This window comes from Cryptomeria japonica, chromosome 6 (genome assembly GCF_030272615.1).
Source record: "Cryptomeria japonica chromosome 6, Sugi_1.0, whole genome shotgun sequence".
NCBI lineage: Eukaryota > Viridiplantae > Streptophyta > Pinopsida > Cupressales > Cupressaceae > Cryptomeria > Cryptomeria japonica.
The window spans coordinates 402,184,843-402,211,414 of NC_081410.1; the positions used below are offsets into that span (position 1 = coordinate 402,184,843).

At 36.2% G+C, this 26,572-nt stretch overlaps 1 long non-coding RNA gene across 1 annotated transcript; it reads left to right on the plus strand.

Moving 5' to 3' along the window:
• The first annotated feature begins 1,586 nt into the window (after positions 1 to 1,586).
• On the plus strand, positions 1,587 to 26,572 carry LOC131065833 (uncharacterized). The gene is made up of 3 exons (XR_009111482.2): positions 1,587 to 1,706; positions 1,975 to 2,015; positions 26,321 to 26,572. It is a non-coding gene; the product is annotated as an uncharacterized LOC131065833 (long non-coding RNA).

Here is a 26,572-nt window from a genome sequence, read left to right on the forward strand (position 1 = left end):
TTATGAGTGAACAAGAGTGTTTTGTCAATGTTATAGTTGTGCTTGATAAACGAAGTGATGTTAGAAATATCATTTAAGCAGACAATAAATTAAAAATTAATTTTATCAAGGCAAAAAAATTATTTTTACATTAGCTTATCTTGTCAAATAGAAAATGACTATTATGATGTATATAATATTGTTCATGTCATTATAATCAGTAATAGACTCGAAATATGATTTAATGAATTAAATGTATTTTACAAAAAGATCAGTTTTATTTATTTTTTTACGCTAACTAATCTCAACATGAACCATTAAAATGAAAGAAATTTTACAAAAATAAAAAAATAAATGTAGACTATAAGATTGTTTCCTAATTCTACTTCCAGTTTGACAACTACTTCCCCTCAGATTCGGAGGATGATGGCGATGGTGATGAAGATGGTAATGAGGATGGGGAAGATAGTGAGGAGTATGCAGAGGATGTGGAATCTGTAGACAGTGACACCGTTCGTGAGATGGCCCGTAGGGAAGTCTGGAAAGAAGAGTGGGAGAGATTGAAGACTTTCGGGGAGAACGCGTGGGAGATATTTAGGTGCCTGGTATTTAATGGAAACATGGAACCTTTCCGAAGGGTAACCGAGTCTGATGATTGGTGGCTTCCGAAGAACTCTACACGCAAAGCAATCAATATTGGTGAATTTGCTACTGTAATCTATCAAGCCATCGGGGGGCAGGTGTAACTACAGGGTTGTGTCGGAATAGTTGTAGGATACATTTGGATTAGTGCAGGATGATAACTTTTTGGATCCTTATGTAAATCTGGGTATATGTGTATAAAGGGCTAGGTGTGCATAGACAAGTGGGTCTCTCTTGTCAAAAAACCATATGTAATTTTCGTAATTTCAAGCAATACAGGGAGCTATCCCCACTAATGATAGCACTTATATAATTATTCATTAGATGTTCAAGATTATTATATATGATTTTTTTATTGAATTATATTAATCACAATCACTCATATTTTCTCTATTTCACCTTTTAAATAAATTGAAATTGATTCAAATGTGATAAAATACATAAATTATATTCATTGTCCCACAATTTTTTGAATAAAAATAATGTCATTTATCAAATAAGATGAAATAAAAAAATAAGTGACATGACAATATGTTTGCACTATTGACTTTTTTATAATCAAAATGAAAAAATATTAAATATAAAATGATTTGATAGCTTACATCACATTGATAAGATTGTTCACAACTTAATAAGAGATAAATTAATTTTAATATTAAAAGAAATTTGAGAAAAATATGTATAATAAAATTTGATTGAACTATTTAACATCTTATTGATTCATTTATTACCAATTAATAAAACCTAGTGAATATATTATATTAAAATTTGGCTTTATCAAGAGTCATCATATGTTGTCAAGTGATTAAGTGTTTAATCTTCATTTTGAGCTGTTCAAGATTATTTGAGAAAGGCTAATTATGTATTTATGACATAAAATAGTTTTCTTAAGCTATTATTAGTCTTTGGATATAATTAAATGAATTTAATTTTTAAAATTAATAAATTATGGAAATATACGATAAGCCAAGTGAGGAGGAGACATACACTCTGCAACTCGAACGCTAGTTTCTAGGGTTTGTGCCTCGGTGGAGGGGTCTTTCAGGCCAGGTTGTGGAGGAGGGTGTATGACCTCCTCCACGTAGGTAAGTCACTTCTCCCTTTCTTAAGCTTTCTGTGTTATTAATGTTGGCTCATGTTGGTGTTTTGGCCTTTCAGTTAGTGCGCAAAGGTTATTTAATGCGCCTAGATGGATGGGAATCCGACTATTATGGCATTTAATTCAGGGGAACATTACTTTAATTCAGAGTCTGCCACTGCGATTGGCACTAAATTGTTTAGCACTAAATTGTTTAAGATGGTGCTTGTTGATTCTCCGCTTTCTATCCCTAACTTGGTGAAGTTTGATGCTAGGGTTTCTGCTCTATTTGAAGGTAATGGCGACGTGGGACGAGGTAAGTAGAATAACCATTCTCTGTCTAACCTTTCCATCACTCCTAATTTGGATATGATTAGTTTTTTGAATAATGAGAAATCTAGGTTAAATAATGTAGCCGTGTTTCTTGCGATCGTGGATACTGCTAAATGGCTGACCCACAAATATTTTGATGAATGATTAAAAAATATTTGGATTGAGAAATTGGGTTTTCATTTCTCGTTTTGTAGAATGATTTAGAAAGGATTGTTATTATTTTATTTAATGATGCTAAGTCTCATGAGGCAATAGTCGAGAAGCAATATTAGTCCATTGGGAAATATACATTTAGGGCCCTTCAATGGTTGCTCGAGGTTGTTAGTGATGAAATCTTAGCTCTCTCGTGTCCTAAGTGGATAGTTGTGAAAAATGTTCTCTTTCTATTGTGGAATTTTATTCCCCAAATGTTTTAAAATCCATTGAGAAAGTTCTTAGAGTGAATAACACTCATTCTCTCGTTGCCCACATGGATGCTAGGGTTTTAATATATATCGACGTTGACAACTAGACCTACCCAGGTTTGTTGAAATTAATATTGATGAGGATCCCATGGTCCGCGTCATTGAAATTTTAGGCAGGATTAATGCTTGTTTCCTATGCAAATGAGGACAGATTCGAAGAAATTGCCCTATTTTAACGAAATGCAAACCCCTCGCCAACTCTAATGGCACTTCTAGAGATCACCCCGTGCAACCCAATGGTGAACTTGCCATCCCTCTTCAGGTTCTATCCAATCATGCAAAGGATGCACACCACCCTATTTTGAAGCGCCTTAATTCTCTTAAAGAGGCGATGAAGGTTGCGGTTAACTCTCCACCTCGAAGTCTTCTCATCCTTGATGAGGGTACTATTTTTGGGAAGTTCAATGTTGATCCACTCCCTCAATCAACCATTATGGTGTCACTATCACAAATTAGGGATCCCAAGGTGGATAACTTAGACCAATTTGTGCATCTAAGGACTCACAGGGTCAGGGGGAAGAAAGCACAACAACTTGCCCTAGATAAGTTTAAGAACTCTAAGGTTTCCATGATGAAGGTGACTGACTATTCTAATGAGCCTTGACATTTTGAGCCTCCCTCTGTCCTAATGGATGATGATTCTCAAACCCTACTGCCTATGGCTAGTTTGGTTAAGGAAAATAATCATTCTCTCATCAAGTCTATTGTTAGGGGTATCGAGGAAAGGAAACACTCTAGTATGAAGCCGAGCAAAGTAGCTAGCCTGGTTACCCCTATGGGGGATTCAGACTCCTTGAAACTTTAACAATTTCAACATTCTTGTAGAGCCTCACATTGAGGAGCCCTAAGACGACGAGATTGCTAGGGCTCCCCCCCTCCTTGGTGATAATCGGACTATGTCCTCCCCTCAATTTGATGTTAGCACATCTTCGATTATTGATAGCCAAAAGGTTAAACTTGGCAATGATGTTGCCTTCTTTGATGTTATTATTGTGGACCTGCTTATTAGGAATAAGGCTTCTAATGAAGCCCATGACTTAGTCATTGTCACGTATGACAAAACCAAAATGAGCCTCTATGATGATCTCGCTGAAGACCATCCTTTAGAATTGAACATGGAAATTGGGTCCTTGTCTAGTGATTTGATCACTAAAGAGGAGCATAGCCTAGGTCACAATCAAATTATGGAGTCCAAAGCTAAAGATTATGAGATTTTGATCCCTACAAGAAATGGTCTTTTTACTAAGGTTAAACAAAAGAGGGGAAGACCTAAGGGAAAATAATCCCCTCTTCCTAAGAAGAAAGATAATAAGGACCCTCCTAAGTGCTTTGATAGCTTTAAAGCTACTAAGGACATCATTGCTTAAGGTTTCTCATGGAATTGAGTTGCATTTCTTAGAATGTTAGGGGACTTGAATCCCCAAACAAGAAACATGTGGTCAATAGCTTTCTTAATCAACATATAAATGTTGACATTATGTTGCTTTAGGAGGTAAAAGTCACTAGGTTCACTCTAGAGGTGAACCTTAAATACATATACAAAGATGCAATCCGATTCTCCACCAATCATGATAGAGGTAAAGGGGGTGCTATCATTATGATTGGAGGTAAATGGGGTAACAAAGTCTTGGATAGTGGTTCCTCCCTATGCAATAGAGCGATATGGATAATTCTGAACCTTCATAATACCAAGGTTGGCATATGGTCCCTTTATGCCTTCAATGACTATAGAGAAATAATAAATATTTGGAAATGGTTGTGTAATCTTCTGTATATTCCCTAGCTTGTTGGGGAAAAATTTAACATGGTTGAGTAGCTAGAGGATAAACTAGGAGGTCTGAACCTAGAATGGAAGAGTGGGGAGAAGCTCTATTGGGCTAGGATGAAGGATAACCTCAAACTATTCGATCCCTTGAAGATATGAAGAAGGATTGTAGATCAATATGGTATACATGGTGTAACTTCCAACAATGTAGGAGGAGTTACTGTAGGCTAGATAGGTTATATGATATTAAAGATCTTTTCTCTTTCAAGCAAGAGGTTGACGAAACCATAGTCAAAGTTTGTCCTTTCACCCTCTCGGATCATCATCCAATTTTAGCTCAGATTACATTGAATTTCAATACAACCCCTCAGCCCAAGAGGGAGGAGAAATTTATCTTCAACACGAACCTTTTGAATGATCAAGATGTCAAAACCGCCTTCTATTTGATTAGACAAATCAATAAATGAGTTTGTCACATCCCCTTTGCCATTGATAAATGGAACAAAAATGTTAGGAGTTGGAAGGTACGTCTACAAATGGTTGGAAAGAAGAAAGATAAAGATAGTAGAAGACTAGAAAGAGACGTAGTGCATAACTTGTTAGTTTTGGAAGCCCAAATTCAAAATGACCTTGACAGTCTGGAGCTATCTCACTCACTAACCCAAACCAAAGATGTTGAGAAGCAATCAACATAAAAAGAGCCAGGGAATCAAGGTGAGGGCTAGACTCAATTGGATGCAGCAAGGAGATAAGGGCTACAAATTCATTTTTAATATGTTGAGACAAAAGGAATTTGAGGAAAGAATTGATAGAGTCTAGGAGGGTAAAGAACTCGTTGACAATGAGGACATTAAAAATGCCTTCTTGCAGTATTACCAGAAGTTATTCTCCTTTGATGGTAATTCCTCTTCTAGCCTCTCTATTGGAGACAAATGCAAAGCCCTCATTCCAATGAAGATTACAACAAAGGACGCTGATTTTCTCAAGAAACCTATCTCAATTGAGGAGATCCATAAGGCTATCAGTACCCTTAACAATGATAATGCCCTAGGCCAAGATGGACTGCCCATTGAGTTCTACAAAGAGGCCAAGGATTGGATTAGCATGGACCCATTGTAGAATTATGAGGAAGCTTTGGCTAGGGGTTCTTTAGGTGTTGCAATTAATAAGGGGGCAATAAATCTTCTCTTAAAGACAAGGAAACTTCCCTTATTAAGAACTAGAGGCCCATTACTTTACTAAATGTTTCTTATAAAATTCTTGCTAAGATTATTGTGATCAGACTTGTGGACATCTTACCAAATTTTGTAATAAATACTTAGACTGACATCATTAAAGGGAGGTGCATTCTTGAGAACCTCATCACAAGTTGGGAAGCCATGAACTAGGCAAAGTTATCCAACCAAAAAGTTTCTATGTTCCTCATTGACTTTGAAAAGGCATATGATCAGATTTGAACGTCCAACTTTCTCACCATGATGTTGGAAGCATTTGGATTCCCAAATGAATTTTTTCAAATGGTTCAAGTTCTTCTTAACAACGCCTCTGCTCAAGTTGATGTCAGTGGCTCTCATACTGAACCCCACAAGTTGGAAAGGTCTATCAAGCAAGTATTCCCACTTGCTCCTGCCCTTTTTGTTATTGCAGTAGATGTTATCTTCTACCTGCTTAGAGAGTCTACCCACTCTCCAAGGGTTAGAGGTGTCTCCTTACCCAACAAAGTGGATCTTATTAATATCTAGTTTTTTGACGATTCAACCCTTTTCCTAGAACTTGAAGAGGCCAAAATGGATTCCTTGATGTTAAAGCTCAATATATCCTATGAATCCTCAGGGGATAAAATATTTGTAGCCAAGTCCACTATTTTGGGATGCTTAAAGATACCCCCCCACCCCCCTTATAGTTCTATAAGTATGGCTATCAATGGGCAGTCCTTCTAAACAAGTAAGATATTTGGGCATTCCTTTCATTGTTAATCCGTACCTGAAAGAAATATGGTTGTTGATCAAAGAGAAACTCGAGAGAAAAGTAGTCAAATGGAATAAATAGTATCTGTCATTACTTGGTATAATTCAAGTTTGTCAGAAGATACTCCACTCTTATAGCCTATACCATACCTTTGTTTGGATGTTTAGTAAGTATCAGATTAATGATATTTATAAATCTATTAGGAGCTTCCCATGGTCTCATGGCAGAGGTAATAGGAAGTGGCACTCGATTAAATGAAATTGGTGTTGTCTAAGTAAAAATTTGGGCAGTGTGGAGCTGAAAGATTTCAAGATGCAAGGGATTGCTTTAGCTACAACATGGATTTTCCATGCTCTAGAGGGTGAGGAACCATGGAAGGTTCTTATTAGAAACAAAATTAATCTTGTTGTCTCGAAGCATGCCAAGGCTTGGAAAATGCTCCCCTTAAGTGATCTTATTGCTGGTAACTTCCCTGTTTCTCGGGCTGGTTCTAATGTGTTCAAGACAATATGGAAGGAATGGGAATTCATTAGACACCTAATTACTAATAATAGGATTCTCAGTAATAACAACTCCTTATGTGGAGAAAGGTCTATCTAGTGGAACTTGTTCCACAAGGATAGGCCTCTTGCACTCATCCAAGGATGCTCTACTAAGAGCTAGTTTCTTAAAGGTATTTGTTTCTTTAATGATATTATTACTAATGGTCATCTGATTTCTTGGTTTGAGATCAACCAGAGGTATCATCTACCCCCTTATAATTGGGGGACATATTCTATGCTGAGGGAGGCTTGTCTCAACCTTTAACTCCCCAAGCCGTGTGATGAGATTGTAGACAAATATAGATCCTACACCAAGGTGGATGGCTCCCTGCTCATGAATACCAAAGCTAAAATGGTTTATGATGCTTTATGTTCTAATTTTGATTCGGTCTTTCATTTTAACTCGATGTGGCACTTGAATTGCAGTAATGATGAATGGTAGAAAGTTTTCACCCGACTATGGGATAGTAACATTACACCTAAAAATAAAGGCTTCAAATGGTTGTTTAATCTCCATAGACTTCCCATTAAGACTAAACAACAAGATATTGATGTGTGTAATATTTGTAGGGTTGTTGATTCTACTACGCATATCTTTTTTGATTGTATTATTGCTAAGTAAATCGAGAATATCTTTGGTATTAATTTTGCTAATGGTTTTAATTATCATGATGTTGCATTTGGTTACATTAAAGGCATTAAGAAAGACAATAATCTCTTGTGGTCCCTTTTATCTTGTGAAATTCTTTGGACTATTTGGAAAATTAAGAATGAGAAAAAGGTATCAAGGAAAGGATAGGTTTCTTACTGAGTCTCTAAGGATACTCATTATTCATAATGTTGATTTGCAAGTTTCTATTGTGATGAGATTTACAGTTAAGAAGTTTGAGAGGTTTATAGAAGACGACACTACTAGGGTTTACCTATCCGATTTTTCACATGGAACTTATACTTGGTTCAAATTCAACATTGAAAGATCCCTCTTTGTCAATGCATTCGAGGCTTTCATGCACGAGATCAATGAAGGAAGAAATATAGAACGCTCGTATAAGGCCTAGCTAGCAATGTGGCGAGAGCGATGCCATGGAACAAGACTATCATTTGGATGGAAGGTCCCCTTGGATGGACCTCCTAGATTGAACAATAAAGACTATGCAGTCATTAGCTATGATGTATCTTCTGTTTATATAGGCTATATTGTATATATATCACATGTATATAATTTTTGTATATGAGTCAATCTTGTATGGTAATGTTTATTTTTGTATCCTCTGATTGGACTCTGTTAAACAAAGTATAGTATGATAAGTGACACTTGTGTAACTGTTTTTTGCCTTATAATTAAAATAAAACAATAAATTAATAAATTATCGAAGTGTGCAAAGATTAAAACACAAATTACATAACATAATGAATGTGTTGTAGGAGATTAGATATATACAAATAATTGAAGATGGCATATTGAAAGAAGGGCTTCCAATTATTTTGAGACATGTAAGTGTATAATCACAACCATATACACCTAAGTCATCCATGTACGTAAAAACATCTCAAAAAAATAGATCATAGCCATTCACCTTAATTCATTCACATTAATATTAAAAGTCAATAGAATTTTTGTTATTTCAATAAATTAGCGATATTAAATAGTTATATGAGGTTGGAAGGTGTGGACGACATTCTTGGAATTGAAGTAACTATTTTCCAAGTTTTGTATGGAATGAGACACATTGCCACCATTAATTTAGTTGGATGTAACTATTCCACTTCCTATTGTGGGTGGGGCTAGGAAAGTGATTGTGGTTCTCTCATTTTCATTGTGGCCATTATTAATATGATGACTGGTATTTTTTATTTTTTTTTAAAAGCAAAAGTGGCAAGCCATTGATATATATATTAATAAGAAAACTGATTCAAGAGCTCAATAGGGAAAGAATCAGGAAGATTATCCTTGCTCAAATACAATAAACAAAGAAGAAAAGAGGCTATGAGAAGAAGCCCCCCGAAGATCCAGAGAGGTAGATAGAACCTGCCCATAGAACAAGCCTCTTAGAGGTCAAATTTAGAGTAGCGGGTCGGAACAAGACCGGAAGAAACCTTAAAAAATGACCCCCACAACCGGTTATCATGAAGACTTGGAAAATGGAAATCTGGTTGTCAGAACACTATAGAGCTGCCATGACTGGTACCGGTTGTGTTATACCGGAACTTTGATACCGGTATGTTGTCCTCTTGACCAGTTCATAAAAAAACCTCCATTACTGGTACTAGCCAACAGGCTAAGAAGATGACTCCGCTACCGGTTCTGTTGTACCAGTGAAAGTAAACGCATAAACCAACATCGGTAAACAAGGGGCAGTCAAATTTTTTTGGGTCATACAGGTTGCCGTTAGATTTTCCACACATAAAAAAGGAGCATATTCTAAGTAGCAAAAAACAAAGCCATAATTACTTTACTCGTCCATGGCTGCATCCTCCTGGGTTTGAATTTTAGGGGCATCAAAAGCGGGCTAAAAGGAGGTAGTCCATCCCATGGCCTCATCCAACATCGATGTGTTGAGGTTTGGCACCCTATCTGTAGCCCGTCCCCTTTCCACAGGTTGCGAAATTGGTAGACTAGGATCAATGTTTTCTATTTCCAGGATCACCATGAGAGCCCCAACTTTACTTTTGACTCTGTGCACAATATGGTCGTCCAATTGTCTGCCAAATTGTTGCAGGTCGTTCTTCAATGGCAGAAGTTTTGTCGTTCGAGGGTGTGTTTTATTCAGTCATAAAGCACCATGTAAGCATGGCTGGTTTGAATAAAGTGTCGTGGAAAAAGGCCCCCAAGGAGAGCCGACCCCTGCCATAGATTATAGTTTACCAGGGCTTCATGGAACGAGGTCGGTGCAAGCACATGTTGTCTTGCCAACTTAAAGAACACAAGTTCAAGCAAAGGAATAGATTGCAAGAGATCCAGAGCATTGGAAAGAAAAGAACTAAGGAGTTGATAGGGATAAAGAATTCTTTTGGCTTGAGGGGACAAAATGTCCTCACCAATGAAGTCTTTGACAACTCTTCTCAATTGTGGATTGTGCAGAAGAAAAAGTTGGTCGAGGTCCCTGTCATTGATGTGTCCATGGAAAGCTGCCGAAGTTTTGAAATTCGCACTGAAACCTGGTCGTTCCATGGCATATACTCCCAGTACATTTGCCTGCACCCTACGCAAGAGTCGTTCTCCATATTGCAGAGCACTGAGATACTTCAAAAATTAAAAAACTTCGAAAACTTCTGCTGAGAACTGTGTCTATAAAAGCAGGTTGGTTTCCATTAATAAACAAAATTAACATCTCGAAGTGCAATAAATGATCGGACTTTAAAATCAAGTTTGCGATTTCTTGTATTAATTTGTGACCGTAATGCAGTCGAGAGGATGTGTGAGAGGCCTAAGTCTGTTTTGCCCTGTGTGAAGTGATATTATGAAAATTCCAGAGTACTTTGCACTAAACTTTCATTCATACCATCTACATACTACATTTAAATGCATAAATGCTAGTGTCTTGTCAGTCTTCATGTTCGCAGGCCCCAGTTAAATGCCTAGGTGCGAGAACTTATTAAGAAGTAATTTGTGATTAGAGTGTTGTACGTTCCTTTTGTACCAATTTAAGCAATGTGGGAAAAGAAGACAGTTTAGTGGGAATTGCAACCGACTCAACTGAAAGGCCATCGCAGCCCATATTTGCTAACATGTCAGCAACGAAGTTGCCCTCTCTTAATGTGTGGCTGACAATGTAATCCGAAAAAGTGTCGAGAAGATCCAAGGTATGCTTCAAAACATACGATAGATGCCAGGTCTTAGATCTTTTCGAGGTAATTGAATTGATAATAACTAATGAATCCCCTTCTATATGTATATTGGAGAAGCCACGCTTCCTTGCTAACACTAGGCCAACTAGTAAAGCATTTGCCTCCACCAAGTTATTTGTACCCGGAGGGATGGGTGAAGCTTGGAAAGCACACATTTTTCCAAATTGATCTCGAATGCAAACTCCAAATCCCGACTTCCCTGGGTTTCCATGAGAAGAGTCGTCGAAGTTGATCTTAAAGAAATTGGGTGCTGGGGGTACCGATTTTAAGGAAGACCTATCTCTCACATGAGCTAAGGACCAGTTTGGGGGAATTCCTATTGGCAAAGTAATACCATTCCATGATTTTACAATTACCTTATCCCACCGGGTAAATGACTGGATGTCCTTGGAATTAGTGAGAGAAGAATTTATGATTTCTGCAATCGAGTTTTCCAACTTGATCAAAACTTGATCCAGAGGAGGATTTTTTTTCTGAAAATTCTTTTGTTCCTCTCCCACCAGATGACCCAAATTATGTGAGCAGGAGCACATTTCCAAATGCCTGAGAGGGTTGATGTAAAAAATAAAAGAGGCCAAGAGTTAAACATATCCCACAATGATTTCGGAAAGGGCATCATAACTTGGAGTTTATTCATGATGAAGAACCATCATTGGGAGGCAAAGGTACAGTGTAAAAATAAATGATCAACTGTTTCTTCCTCTAAGCCACAAAATACACAATTAAAAGCTTGTGTAATGCCTAGTTTTACTAGTCTATCTGCTGTTAGGATTCTTTTGTTCAATGTTAGCCATGCAAAACAACCTGCTTTTGGTAGAACAATGTCCTTCCAACATAATGAGTATGCCCGACTACTTACCTTACTGCTGCAACCTTGTTGTAAGGCTCTGTAACCTTCTTTAATTGAATATTGCCCTGATTTAGAAGTTGTCCAAAATAACACATCATCTTTGTTAGACATGAGAACTGTCCTATTCAATAAAATATTTGCCAAGGAGGAAGATTGCTGGGTGGATATTGGGAGAAGAGTGGGATCTTTCTAGATTATTTTTCTTGAGAATATTTCTACAACAGACACATAGTCACTCAATTTTGTACCCCAATGAGCTATAGCTATATTCATAGTGTCTTCCATATTATCCAATTGAGCAATAGGAGGATGCCCACACCATGAGTCTGTCCAGAAGTTAGCACGGAGACCATTATTGATTTCCCATGAAACATACTTAGATATTAGATTTCTTGAATCCATCATAAAATTCCAAATAGCAAACCCTTTTGGAGGATCTAAAATTGTCAACACTCTTGATGGTTGAGTGTTGTCAAAATATTTAGCTTGCATAATCTGGCACCATTTGGAAACATGATTAGTGTACATTTTCCAAATCAGTTTCCCTCCAAAAGCCTTGTTGCGATGCTTTAGATTATGAAGCCCAACTCCCCCTTGGGATTTTTGGCATGACATATTTTCCAGAGAGGCTAAGGGGATTTTCCTTTCATTTGTCATATTACTATTCCATAGAAAATCTCTAACAAGTTTCTGCAATTGTTGAATGACGAATGAGGGAGCTTTGAGAATAGACATGTAATAGCTCGGTATTGCTGTTAACATCGACTTGATAAGAATGATTCTACTTGATAGTGAAAGCCACCTTACTTTCCAAGCTGAAATTCGCGCCTTGATTCTACCAATAACAACAGACCAATAAGAAGGTTTGTTTGTTCTCATAAAAAGGGGATGCCAAGGTAAGAAGATGGCAATTGATCCATTGAGAAGCCCAAAGTCTTGGATATTCTTAGTGACAAGATTGAAGGTGTGTTGAAAATGAAAATCTTAGACTTAGCAGCATTAATTTTCTGGCTTGAAGCAGAAGAATAGATTTCCAATGTTTGCGTGATGAGCCTGGCTTCTTTTAGAGAAGCCTTACCAAATAACAATGTATCATCAACAAAAAGATAGTGAGTTACTGTTATTGAAGTACCTGGAAGAGTGACACCAAACCAAAGCCCTTTTGAAGATTGAAAATTGATGTATCTGCTAAAGGCATCTGCCATGAGAATGAAGAGAAAGGGTGATAAAGGGTCACCTTGTCTTATTCCCTGTGTACCTTGAAAAAACCCTGAGGGATGACCATTTATTAGAATAGAAAAATGCGCACTTGAGACACAAGTTTTGATCCATTTGCACCATTTGTCTGTGAAGCCAAATTTTGATAATAGTTTAAAGAGAAAATCCCACTTAACCCGGTCGTATGCTTTCATCATATCAAGTTTGACAACAAAATTTGCTTGTTGGTTTTCATGGATAGAGTGTAAAACCTCATGTGCTACTAGGGCTCCTTACATAGTCTCCCTACCTGGGACAAAACCCTCTTATTCTTGCAAGATGATCTTGGGTATGAGATAATGCATTCTAAGGTAAATGACCTTAGTTACGATCTTGTAGATTGTGTTACAAAGAGAAATAGGTCTGAATTCTGTGAATGTTGATGGAGAAGGTGTTTTTGGGATGAGAACAATATTTGTTGCATTAATTTTTTTTAGCATTGCTCCCCTTTTCCTGGATTCTTCCATTACCACTAAGTGGTCAAAACCAATCACATCCCAACACTTTTGGAAAAAGAGGGCGGTGAACCCATCCGGACCTGGGGCTTTATCTAGGGAAAGGGAGAATACCACTTTGTGAGCTTCCTCCAGAGTGAAAGGGGCTAGTAGGACTCTGTTATCTTGGTCGGAGATCAGAGGAGGGATAGATTGTAGTAGAAGCTCAACATTATCCTTCCAAAAGGGATCTAAATTAGAAGGTGGGGGGGCTAAAAGATTCTTGAAAAACTTTACTCCTTCATCTTGAATGTCTGCTAAATTTTTAATCAATACCCTTGTGTCTGCACGCTTGATTGAGAATATAACATTAGATGCTTTTCTTTGTTTTGTGGATGCATGAAAGAATTTTGTGTTCTTATCTCCCTGCTTCAGTCAGAGCTCTCTTGATTTTTGTCTGCAATATTCTTCTTCTCTCTTACAAGCTTCTTCCCACTCACTTTGAAGACCCTTCCGTGTAGAATGCAGGAGCTGATCCAGTCCCTTGGAAATTATGTTTTGGTTAACTTCTTCCAGTTGTTGTGCAATGATTTGTTTTTGAGCAAAAACATTCTTAAAGATCTTTCTATTCCATTCCTTAGCCCGAACCTTAATAAATTGAAGTTTCTTAAAAAAATGGAACATCTTTGTTCCACTACATGTAGGGGCAGATACCCACCATTGTCTTAATAAAGCCTGAAAGTGTGGATGTCTGAACCACATGCGCTCAAACTTGAAAGAAGAACCAAAACACGACATAGGGTTCTGTTTTTGCCATTCAAGGATAATTTTAACTGGGAAGTGGTTTGATTCTGAAATAGTTAGAATGTATGAATAATAACTGACCTGATTAAGGCACCATTCCAAGGGAATGAAAAACCTGTCAAGTCTCTCTGCAATCTGAAGGAAGCCTGATCTCCTGTTGGTCCAAGTGAAGAGACCATTATTGGGAATCACATCCAATAAGTTGTTTTCTATGGTGAAACTTAGAAAATCATGCATAGATCATGGGGGTGGGCAGATTCCTCCTTGTTTCTCCTTATGTGACAAGATTGCATTAAAGTCTCCTCCAATGATAAAATTTTGTGCTTCTTCTTGTTGGAGTAAAAGAGTCAATTTGTCCCATAGGTCTTTCTTTTCCTGAGTGGGGATGGGGCCATAAACATTAAATACCATAACTTGGTCATGTCATAACATACTACTTTCAACATTTGCCAATTATGATCTTGATATAATAGGTGAGCTTGAAATTTTTTAGGATTCCATAATGTAAGCAATCCTCCCGAGGCCCCAACACCTTGCATATGGGCAGATCCAAATTGTGTCCATTTAGCCACTATTTTGTGATACATTTCCTGTGATAGCTTCGTTTCTTGGAGTATAAAGATGTCAGTCTTTGAAGAATCAAGGTGAGATTTGATTCTCCCTCTTTTGTCAGGAGCATTAATGCCCCTGGCGTTCCAAGAAATCATTTTCATTGTGAACAGGGAGTGCCTTTTGCACTCCTTGTAATTCTTTTTGATACCTTGAATTTACTGTCTAAAGTACTATGCACACTTGCCTCTATTTCTTCTTGAATCTTCACAGAGTTCGGTTTTCTACCTCTCTTTTTTGGGGTTGTAAACACTTCTGATTTCAAGCTGGGGCTCTGCTCAACCAATAAGGACTGTGCATAGTCAAAAATAAATTTCTTTATCTCACCATCTTGTGAAGGGGCTTCCATTTCTTCCTGCCCAATTTCCAAGGGAAGTTCCTCTTTATCTGAGATGTCAATAGTTGAACAACAACACCTTGCCTTTCGTAAGGGACACATTACGTTTGTCATACTAATACCTTCCTCCTTTGCAATTTCCTCAATCATAGTGGCAGCTAAAGTGGATAGGATATCATCTGCTACTTCCTGAATATGACCCTCCTTATTTGAGACAACTACCCCTGAAACTGATAAATTCTGCATTAAACTAAGAATATCAATCGGGGATTCATTAAACATTAGGTCCCGAACTATAGCTTCTCTATCATCAAATGTTTTGTCACATAATTGGAGAACCGGTGTGGGCGTGGAGGCAGATTTTTAGCTATAAAGAATCCAGCTATACATGATAAAAAAATTGGTCAACCGATTAATCCATTGAACGTAGGATGGCTCAAAATTTAAGTCATCCTGAGGTTCAAAGGGATCATTACATGGTTGTACAGGGCCAGAAGACAAAACTGCCTTGCGCTGGTGGCCAGTGCACAGAAGAGGGTCTGAGCAGTGATTTTTACAGACTAAAAGCTCTGAGCACTCATGACCACTACAAGAATTTGTGAAATGACCTAGTTGGTGCTGATATTTGCAGATGACCTCTGCGTTATCCAAAACAATGTCTTGATGCCATAAACCCCATTTTGATGTGATAGTTAAGTGCCTTGACAAGGTTTTATTTGAGGCAATAAGAAGGAAAACTCTAACATCTCTTTGGATTGTTTCAAAGGGTATAAGATCGTGAGAAACAAAGATTCCTAATTGATTGACCATGGTCTCCACAATATCTGAATCTCTGTATTTTCAAAGGCAAACACGGTAAAGAGATCTAGTGGGGGTAAAATCTACATAGATTAGGATTTGGTTTAAAATTTGGAATCCAAGACAAGGTAAAAAGACCAGCCCCTTGACAAAACCAACCTTTGTTTTTATGAATTGCATCTCTATCTTTAGATGAAGAAAATAGAGCAATAAAAAACCTCGAATGGTTGTCAATGAAGTAAATGTCACAAAGACCCGACCAGTGACTATTTGCCCATGAAAGCAAAGTTTGAAGAGGGATTGAAGAACTAAACTTATCGATGAGAGTCGATTTTCGAAGAAAGGAGACTGACTGGGAGAGAACGTGGTCAAGAAAGGTTATCTTGATAGTGGAAGCATTCTCTACTGAAGCCCGAGTCGGAATGGGAAAAGAGGAGTCCGCCTCTTTGAAATTTACCTATTTTCTTTTCCACACAAAGTGCGTTGGTTTTCACTTGAGGGGGTCTCCATGGTCACCTTGTTGATCTGCTCCATTTTCCCCTTCAGCGGAACAATCCTTGAGAAAAGACTGTTGAGATACGAATGGAGATGCTTTATAGATGTCAAACATTGGTTGTTTCTCTTGATGTTTTGATCAAAACATTGTCGAAAGTGGAAGCTTTTTGGCAGGCTTTTGAAATTTTTTTTCCCGCCCAAATGAATTTTGAAATGATGGGCCATGGTTAAAAGAATTTTTTTTTTCCCGCCCGAATGGTTTTTGAAAAGGTGGGCAAAAGCGTGGGTGTCCTCTAAAGTCCTTATGAGCCCCTTGGTTGTGAGAAGCTCCCCGAATGAAGATGTTGGAGTTCAAATAATTCTGCAGATTTCCTTTTACTTTGTGGGGTTGAAAATGAAATGAGTGGGCTGGTTGAGCAAGAGGATGATTGAAAAAAGTGTCGGGACTATCTGACTGGTCTTGTAGACATGCGATATATTAATATTTCTAATTAATTTCTAATTATGTGGATTAATGGTAATAGCTCATTTTGAGTTTAGTGGTAAAAAAGATATATTTTGAATTATTTAAAAAGGGAATTTCCGATCACTAAAAGCTCCATGTTGTTCATCATATTAACAGTAATTTATTTATTTATTATTTAATGTTATCGTTCAATGGCAACAAATAATGACTTTGAATTATTTTTTAAATGAATTTTAGATTACTAAAAAGATTTGTTTTGTTCATCAGAATAATGGTAATTTTATTTATTTTATTTTTTTGACTGATAATAGTTATATTTTATTTTTTTAAATGAAAACGTACATATGCATCAAACTTCCAAAAAGAAAAAACCACTCCCTCAAACCACCCCCAACCACCATCCAGTCCTACTGTCTAATACCATGGTATTCCAAGATGTTTACTACTCCGACCCTACCCCACCCCCACATCGTCTGAAACAGAGATCAAAATTACATCTTGCCAAAAGCTGGTCGTTAAGTTTATCGCTTAACAGAAATTAAAGTTTTAAGTTTATCAACTGAAAAGAAAACATCTAAATAAAAAGATGTGCCCAGAGGTACCTTGATTTAGTGAGATCCTCTTCTTCCCGCTGAGGCGTGTGAATCTCCAGTTCTTCCTTCTGCATCCTCAGCCACTGACCCTCGTGCAACTGGTCTTTCTGTCTCACCCCCGCTTCCACCCGCAGCACCACCCACTACCTCATGTTTTGCCCATTCGGCTGATAATTTTCGCGTAATCGACCTCCTGTATCTCAAATCCTCTGCCACTCTCTCCCCACCCTCCTGCTGAATTTCATCTTCAATATCCATAATCTAGATGAAAATTGTCAGCCCTTCCCATCCTTGCTTCACATCGTCTTTAAAGCAGACTCTGGCTTTCTCATGATAGCAAAGGAATTGAATTCATGAGTGCCTCGTCTGTAGCTCGTCATTCTCCTCAAGGATGCCTTCAGCAAGGTTAAAACCCCATCCTGACACAACTCATTCCAGCAGGGACTCCAAATTTAACAAGTTCTCTTTTGGAATGATTTTCTTCAGCACTTTTCTTACCTCCTCACAGGTGTATCCCAACTCCAGTCCCCACACCATGATAAGCGAGTAAATATCTGCTCTACATCTATATCGATGGTTGATAACTGCAACCTCTTCGCCCAAAACCAGTTGAATTGCCTTAAAAAACAATGGATCTTTTGCTAGGAACATCTTCTCAAGCTTCTTCGGGGGGACGGGTCCTCGAAAAGCTGGCATAAGTTTGGAAGACAACAGGGTGAAATTGGCTTCCATTTCGGTGCTCACTGAAGAATTGCAAAGAATTCTGATGTAATCTGTCAAAAAATTGGCTTCACCAACTTACCAACTCTTCTCATTAAATGTGCGGGCCTTTCAAAATTAGAATTCAATGCAAAACACTCCACCATCGCCACCATTTCAGAAAGAATTTCACAATAAATTCTCATTAACTCGACCTTATATAGAAGAAAAGTTGGTTGTTTGACATAGAATTTGAATTTTTTGACATACCAACTTGGCAAGTAGTCTTAACTATTTCTTTTTTGCTATCACTCCACCTTACTTCTCCTAGTGCAAGGTCACACGCATCATTCAATATCCCATGCGCAATGACATTTCCTTCTCTTTTCACGTGCAAGATGCAATAATTTTGGAGAGATTTCAAATTTTCACTTATATTGTGTACATATTTATTCAATTTCCAGCATGGTGTGTTGCCTTTGATCAAGGCCTGGACTACAATTTGGGAGTCACCCTCCAAGTGTACCTTCGTCACCTTCATATTTGTTGCCAGTTCAACTACTAGTAAGGCCACCTAAGCCTCCTCCTCATTAATAGTGCCATCGCGTAGCCTTCTTGCACTTGTAAAGAGGATCTTCCCTTCATCATCACAAGCCACACATCCCGCACCTAAAATCCCTGGATTACCTTTTGACACCCCATCAAAATTTATTTTCACCCACCCCTTCTTTGGTTTTGACCATTTCACCGTCTCCCCATCCAAAGGGACATTTAAAGGATTAACCCTAGGGAACCCATGAACGGGTAATTTATTTATTTATTATTTAATATTAGAGATTGTAATAAAAATGAGGTCTTATTGATTAGTTTTATTTTGATAGAGTGGAAAGCATAAAAGTAAAATTCAATTTAAATATTTTCATTAAGGATAATCAATAGAAAGGATAATGATTTACAACAAATTTTAGATGAAGAATAAAAGTTTTTAATATTGAAGAGGTTAAAGATGACTTTTTTTATGTTTTAAGATAAGTTTATTTTGGTTGGACAAAGAGGAAAAAAACTGAAATTCAACTTACGTCTTTTCATTAAAAAATTCAACTACATAAACAATTGAAAAATTAATGTATTATGTTTTATTTATAGCTAGTTAATTTTTTGTTAAATTTGTTTTGTATAACTTTAAAAAATTTAGAGCACAATTTGAACATTGGAAATAGAACAATCTTTAATAAATGTTGATTGAAAAATGGATCAACCTTTTTAAATACCAAAAAATGGCAAATTGTGGTTTAATGTGAACCTAATCTTAATGCTAACCCTATTAAATTATATTATTATTTAATAATAAAAATAATATAATATTAGGATAATTAGAATAATTTAATAACAATATAAAACTAATTTATATAACAATAATATTATAATATTAATATAATTATAATAATATAATAATAATAAAAGTAATATAATATAATAATACAATATCATTTGAAAAAATGGCTTTTCTTTTCTTTGCTCTGAAATATACCTACAGGAGCTTATGCAAATGCTTTAATCCTACCTTCATCACCGATTGGGATTTCTTCTAGGGTGCAATAGTGATGCTCTGATGGGATAAATGGTTTTTGGGCTTTGTGTTCTACTTCAAATTCCTCATTGTCGTTGCCTCTTGAGCTCAAAGCATTTCCCTCCTTCGATGCCCTATGTTGCTCTATTGTCAAGCACAACTAGGGCATTCCTCCCTATCCCTCAATCCTACGAACACTGTGTTGGCAATATACTAAAATTGTTTATGTGTTGTCATTGATGTCAACACTGTGCTCTAGTTGGATACGGTTTTGTCCCGGTTGGTTACTGCTATCCCAGTTGGACCTGTTCCGGTTGGACTTGGTTTTGGCCTATTTTTGATCCGGTATGATCAAATTAGTTGTTTCGGTTTTGGATGGTTATTCCGGGTGGTTATATGCTTGTCACATTGAGTTGGTTCATGATTTGGTGCTCCAAAAGCTATCACTTATGTTCTGGATTACCGGTTGATATTTCTTGGTACCGGTTGGCTTTATTGGTTGGTGATATTTGATGATTTGGTTAAATGATTTTGGTTCGACTTATAGAAATGGTTCCTAATGTGCTGAAGACATTCTTGATCGTGTCCTAATTGTTTGGTGGCTTCACATTGGTTGGCGTGATGATTTGGTGATCCTATTTGGATCCGCTTGGTTATTCTGTGTTATTTGCACTGAAGGTTTCTACCGGTTGGTGGAACGTGTCGATTTAGGTCTTAGCGGAATTTCCAGTGGATATAATTGTTTGGGAATTTGTATTAGGTCCATGCTATGTAATGTAAATCATAATATTGGTCCGGTGGTATCGTGTGATGACATTTTTGTAATTATGGTTTATGGGTTTAGGGTTTAGCCAACCTTGTTATCAAGGTTGATGATCTATAAATATAGGAGATATATTCATGTAATTTGCAGAGGATGGTATGGTATGGTTATGTCTGCATTATCAGAGAGAAGTAATTGTGCGAACAAAGATATATCATTCAGCGAAGGGTTGTGAAGGTTTTAGAGTTGCAGGGTAGACATCTGCGCTTAACCGAAACTGTATCAAGGATTAGGAGATGCTATTTTCACAGTTCATTTTCTTCGGATTGTAGTCTGATGTTTATGTAAGTCAGTGAGACTTCCCTTTTGTGATGAGCAGTGAGCTCTAGGCAGTTGGCTTTTCTTTACCGGGTTTTCCACGTCAAAATATTGGTGTTGTGTGTTTTGTTTTTTCATGCGTTATCTTTCATTATATTGTTTATATTTTGCTTTGGTAAATGGTTAATAATCTGCATTAATTGTTTAACTTATGGAAGACTGATTTACTCCCCCCCCCCCGCACTCATTTTTCCTCTGGTATCAGAGATTCTAACACACTATTGATTGGTTGGGAAATAGTAATGGATTTTGTGTTTTGTAGGGTTCCCTTCCTAGGGAAGCATCTTCTAGTGGACATAAGAACAAGGTGCCAAAACCCTCAATGTGGGATGTTCAGCCTAGAAGGCACAAATTGATGATGGGTGATTCATTATATCCCAAGGGTAGTGGTAAAAATGTCATACTACTCATACAAGTTGTTTCACTACTAATTTGGTGTTCTTTTAGGATCTACAAAAAGAGGTTATGGATGGTGAGTTGTTCTTCATTGCAATGATTGGATTGACTAATTTAATTGTTTCTGGTCTAGAGTCTTTGATTTGTATTAGTGGATGACCGATGCTTGGAAACTAATGTTGAAAAGTAATTTGGATCTTTACCTTTGTGCATAGGGCTTCTTCATTGTGGTTTTTACTGTAAGAATGGTCAAGATGCCATTCTCTATGAGCATTGTTGTTGGCAGAAAAACTTGCTCCTCTTAGGCCTCAGAATTCAAGGTTCAACCCTCTTTTTGAAACATTCAACGTAAAATCTATTTGGATTCAAATCCTAAAACTTCTTATATAGTTCTATTTTGATGTTTGTTTTGAAGCCATTGTAGATTCTTAGGAGGATTTTCTTTCAATAAATACAAACACTTCCAATTTCACCCACACTACCTTTGCTTGCATTCTTGCAGATATGAATACTTCCAAGGATCTTCCTGTCAATAACACTCTCAAGGTTGTTGATTGCAATTGATCTCAACCTTTGGATTATGAAGGTCTACCCTTTAGATGCAAAATATGTTTTGAAATAGGTCATACTACTCAAAATTGTTTAGGCCTTGATTCAAAGTTAATCACCAATGTTCTTGGTGGGTTGATGCTCTCCCACAACATAAAACTGTGGATGCTACCCCTAGGTGTTGAACACTTTTGAACACTAAGAGGGGGGGTGAATCAACATATATTTAAACTTAACCAATTTAACCACTCAATTAAATTCATTCCATTTTCCACATAAAGAAATGAGAAAAAAAAGCAATCACACGTGAACACCAAGATTTCAGGTGGAAAATCTGGGAGTGAAAAACCATGGTGAGAACTATCCCACTATATGAAAAACATGTTACAATGTTTAGGCTCAAGGCCAAGGACCTCACTACCCTTAATGTGGACTTGCAAGATTGAAGTGCACAACATCAAGGCAAGATGCAAAGATTTGTAGACACTAAAGATAACTTTTTTAGGGCAAGTTTTATCACATAAAAGGGAAATATCGAGATGCAGGCAACCACATCCATTCTTATGTTGATTACAATTCATTGTCAAAACACATTTGAAACTGCCTTCATTACTAGTTTACTATACTTGTGCACCTTTGCACAACTTCACATATGCTTTGAACAACACACAACTCATGCATACATCTCCAAAACGATTTCATCATTTATGTATCATTTACAATCAAAATAACATCAATTAGGTTGTCCTGATTAGATGTAATGTGTAGAATCAAAATAGTTGGCCCAAAAACAATCCTCAATGCAATGCAGAAGGCAAAATGAAATGTGTGAAACATCACACCATGTCGGCACACCATCCTGCCCGTCCCAAATCAATGCTTAAATATTCACACACTACCGCACAGACCAAAACATCATAGGTTGGCTCCACATGATAAAATAGTTATAACACACCAACACAATTTACTCAAGTTACAATGCAGACCACCAAACACACTTGTGGATGCTCAACATAGTATTACTTGATATCCACAAATACAAATCATAGAACCGCATCACCAAACACTTGAAGTTAGAGGAATGTAATGCATTCCTATACAGTGTCACTCTATCACTCTAGTCTGTCAAATTGTTCACTAAATGTGGACATATGAGATTATCTCCAAAGATGCAAAAAAGCCATGTTATAACTTAATATATCATCTAAATCATCTATAATCAATTTTCACACATACACATAAACATTGAACTTATCCTATGTTACTACACTACTCTAGATCACATCTAGACCAAAGATGTCACCAAGTAACATATCCGGATTGAAACAAGTTTTACATCAATGACACCAAGAACTCATAGTTGCAACACTAGGCACTCTAAGAAGGTGCTTGACACTAAGCACCCCTCCCCTTAGACTTTGACAGTCCCTTCTTCAGTAGTGGCTAGTGTGCATTATGGGAGAAATAATGAGAGTAGCACACATTTAAACAATATGGATGCTTCGGTCCAGATTTTTGAGGCTTCCAATATTTATCGGATGCTCTATTATCCCAAGTTTGGGGATCGATTTGTGGGTTCTTCTAAGCAATTTGCCTCTTGTGCCAAAGTTGTTGTGGGGGATAATAGGGACAATGCTATAGTCAGAGAAAAAAATATTGTGGGCTCCCCTCAATCTTCCCATGATTGCCTGTAGAATTCAAGAGGAAGGAAAATAAACTTTCCCATCAAATGACATTAAGATCTTCCAAGAAAGGGAAGAATCCTGTCAAAACTTAAATAGTTTTCTATGTAATGCAAGTTTTTTGTGGTTGCAAGCATTTTAGCCTGCCTCTAGCTTACCTTAGATTTTTCTACGATGAGTGAAAACATCAACCTTTTGTTTTGGTGCCCTTTTATCCCCATTTGGATGCAAACCTATTAGAGGGTTGATGCAATTTTTTCTTTTATTACTTTTATATAGGGAGTGGGTCCCACATCCACAAACTTCTTACGAATCAAAAAAATTAAAAAATAATATAATTTAATAATGCAATATTAATAACTACCTTGAGAGGCATAACTATACCGACGAGGTGATATATGAGTGTGTGAACTAAAACTATTTAAAAAAACTATAGAGACGACAAAAAATAATACAAATTAAAACTAAAATCATAAAATATCTATCAAGTAAATAAAATTAAATAAAAATAACATTACTGTAATATACTAACTATAAAATAACTAATTAGAAAAATATTATAATTAATTTAATTGATTAATAATATAGTTTTTATAAACTTAAAATTATAGTCAATATAAAACTAGAAATAATATCAATCTATTAATGGTACATGTTCCATCTTCAATTGTTACAATATTAACTAAACTATATTTTATATTATATTTATAATATTATGTTAATAAAATAACTTTATATTAAAAATTAACTGTCTGGATATCTCTACACATACTTTATATAGATTAAATTATAATCAATCTTTTTTTGGTACATTTTTCATCTTCAGTGGTTACAATATTAACTAAATTATGTTTTATATTATATTATTTATAATATCATGTTAATAAAATAACTATATATTAAAAATTAAACGTCTTGATATCTCTCCATGTTGTAACCTATAGTGGCAGTACAGGTGGAGTAATGGTGTGAGCATGTTAAAAAAAATGTTAAATTGAACAAATAAAAAGCAGAGAAAATATAGTATTTAATTAAAAGTCAATAACTTTTCCAATCGTTGTTTCCATTCAAAATAATTAAATAAATTACTAAGAACACAGGTAAGTTATATTTTATTACATAAAATATTTAGTTTTGATGTTGTTTTTCGAAATATGAATTTGTCATCAGTGAAAAGTATTGTTTATTTTTAAATATCAATTGATCTATTTTGTCATGTACAGTTAAAAATTACATTTCAAAGTAAATAGTTATATCATGTAAATTAAATAGTTATTAAATAATAAATTGGTCAAAATAAAATATTATTTATAGAAGGTAAATAGTAAATAAAATAGTTCTTAATGAAAGTTAAAAATTTATGTATCTATGTCTATAATTATTCAAGTTTGTCAAATAAATAGGTATAGCATATAAAATTATATATGAAGGAAGATATGACAGAATAAAGAACTTAACAACTAAATAGGGTGAAAATCTCAACCTAATAAGAGGAGCCAAGAAAAATCAATCCAAAAACTATGAGTTTGGAGCTATGGGAACGTAGCTCAACCACAACAAAGCTCTAAAAAAATAGAATGGGGGAACTATGCTCAACCCAACTATGGACAAAATGATTTTGAAGCAATGAGAGCCTCACTCAATCACCACATTTAACTATGCAATTTCAAAATAGGGGAGCCATGCCTAAACCCAACAACGAGCAAAGAGTAGACTTTATGCTCAACCGTAGCAACAAAATTAAATGTATAAAACTAGGCCATTTGCCAAAAGACATTACAAATAGAAAAGGGATGCAACTTGCACAATAATTACAAGAGGAAGGTGGGATAATGAGGAAGAGCTTTAAACATAATTGATTACATGCATCTTTTCTATTGAGCATCATCTACTAGCTTGGAGAGTGCTCCTCAATCGTGCTTCATGACATTATATCTTTGCATGGTAGTATGAGGTGTATTTAACAAATACAAATTGACACATCCACAAGCTGTGGACTCTATTAAAAAACCTACTTTGTTGCACAACCCTCTTTGTGTGATTTGATCTTCTCTATATCTATAAAAGCTTTGGAGTTTCTTACTCGGTTGAGCATGGGGCAACCATCAACCTGATGATATAGACTATTGCTGATCATGTGAGCTGAGAATGCCAATAATGGAAGTACACATGTCAAAACAAATTTTGAATATGATTTTAGGTAGATTCTCCAAAAGGTATGTCAGCCAATATAGAGTGATCTCACTTCATTGTTCAGTTGAAAGATAGACTTCTCCACCCATGCCACAAATTCTCAGAGCAACAAGTAAAAGATATTCCATCTCCCTACCACAATGCATTGTTTGAGTCATGGTCTTTAATATTGAATGCCCATGAACACCCTCATGATTATCAGCTACCCATCACAAACACTAACATTGGCTTTATAAATCATAAATAAGATGATGTGTTTTATAAATCATTGCTATAACATATCTTTTCTTGTATTCTTGTATTGACACTGTTTTGCATCTTCAAAGCAATGATGAAGAGGCCACCTATTGATCTCCTTCAATTTGATCATTCTATCCCTAAGCTTTGACAACCCCTTTGATACTTGCTAATGGCAAATGCTACTTTCATAGAAACTTGAATTGATCACTTATTGTTAATCCTCTAAACACTGATAACACCTCCTGAGCACTGGCTACCCATCTTGAACCCTGACATTAACTTTATAAATTATTAGTGGGATGATTTGCAATTACATTTCACTGCTATGAAGGCTCTTTGCTTTTGTTTTTGAATTGGCACTAATTTTTCTAGAACACATCACTAAGTTTTGATCTCTGCTTTCTTATGCACAAGGACTATTCCTTGAATTCTCAAGACTGATCTAATGATAGAGATTGATCCTTAAAGGCTTGATGCAGTTTTGATGGTAGTGTCTTAACATTTATAACATGCTACTTTACTTTTCCATCTTTAGAATGATTTATCATTGATAAATTTCTATTATATTGGTGATTTGATGATCACAGATCATTGTGACCAAGAGTGTCACAACTTTGTGACCTTCCTTGCTTACTCATTGTATACTGATGGAATAGACATTGAAACCCTGAGGTATATATTGCTATAAAGCCTTCTTGTCTATTAGGCAATAAATTGGTCAAAATCAAATAGTGAATAAAATAGTTATTAGTGAAAATTAAAAAATTATGCATCCATGTCTATAATATTATAGTTATGTATTCAAGTTTGTCAAATAATTTCATTTGATAAAAGGTTAA